The 1,469-nt window shown below is 38.8% G+C and overlaps 1 protein-coding gene across 3 annotated transcripts in view; it reads left to right on the forward strand.

Moving 5' to 3' along the window:
- Positions 1–1,469, forward strand: part of IMMT (inner membrane mitochondrial protein) — a 46,651-nt gene that overhangs the window by 9,188 nt on the left and 35,994 nt on the right. The window lies entirely within an intron of this gene.

The following is a 1,469-nucleotide window of genomic DNA, read 5'->3' on the forward strand; positions in this document are numbered from 1 at the left end:
TAGGGTACCTTCTGGAGTATTTTTAGTTGTAGGTTTGAGACAGAGCCTCAAGGTGTCGCCCTGGGTAGAGTGCTCTGGCTCCATAGCTCACAGCAACCTCAAACTCTTGGGCTCAAGTGATTCTCTTCCCTCAGCTCCCAAGTAGCTGGGACTACAGGTGCCTACCACAACGCCCAGCTATTTTTGGTTGCAGTTGTCATTGTTATTTAGCTGGCCTGGGCTGGGTTTGAACCTACTACCACCATCCGTGTATGTGGCTAGTGCTGTAACCACTGTGCTACAGGCGCTGAGCCTTCTTTTAGTTATTTGAGAAATAAGATAGCTTAAAAATGAAGCTCAGCTTTAAAAAAATAAAAAGAATATTGAATATCCAGAAAAATTTGAAAAACAATAATGCTAGGAGAAAAGACTATCCCTATCTGCTTAAAACCTAATAAGATGCAAAACATAAAACGGTGTGTTATTCAGGTAACTAGATGAGTGGAACAAAATAAGTCTGAGTTCATAAGAGAATTTAGTATGTATGTGGGAGTGTGTATATATATATATTTTCTTTTTAGATAGAATCTTACTTTCTAGCCCTTGGTAGAGTGCTATGGCCTCGCAGCTCACAGCAACCTTAAACTCTTGGGCTTAAGGAATCCTCTTGCCTCAGCCTCCTGAGTAGGTGGGATTACAGGCACCTGCCACAATGCCCAGCTATTTTTTTGAGATGGGGTCTCTCTCTTGCTCAGGCTGGTCTCGAACCAGTGAGTTCAGGGCAATCCACCTGCCTCGGCCTCCCAAGTGTTGGGATTACAGGCGTAAGCCACCATGCCCAGCCTGAATTTAGTATATTTTAAAGGTGGACTTCTCTGATAGTAGTGGGTTATCAGAGAACATTAGCATCATTATTAACATTAGCATCATTAGAGTTGGTATATAACCCCCCATTGCTAAATTGGCTTTAAACAAAAAACTAAACAAAAATAAAGGTGGCATTTCAAATCATTGAATAGTCCATGGTTTAAGGACAGCTGAATAAATGTCTGGAAAAAAATAAGTAGAATTCATACTTCATACTTTTTATAGTAATTTCAAAAATTTAAATATGAAATAATGAAACCTTGAAAATCCTTTCATAAAGGTGTATACACGCATATATATGTGTACATTTTTTTTTCTTTTAAGCCTTCACTGGTAGTCTCTGTGAAGGCCATCAGGCTTCTGCTAATAGTCCCTTCTAGCTGCTTCTCCCCCAACCCTCAACCAGTCCCAGAATCATTACCATATGTTTTATGTTTTATTGCATCAGAACCCCATTTCCAGGTACAAACACCTATCTTTGGTTATGTATGGCTTTATAGCAGACCATCCAAAACTTAGCAACATTATTATTTTATAGTAGTAACATTTATTATTATGCAGGGTAGACATAAATTTCTTGTGCAATGTAATTTTAAATTGCACATGAACTTTAAGCCTACCTT

The sequence above is a fragment of the Otolemur garnettii genome, unplaced genomic scaffold, assembly GCF_000181295.1.
Source record: "Otolemur garnettii isolate 467f Iridium unplaced genomic scaffold, OtoGar3 scaffold00147, whole genome shotgun sequence".
Lineage (NCBI taxonomy): Eukaryota > Metazoa > Chordata > Mammalia > Primates > Galagidae > Otolemur > Otolemur garnettii.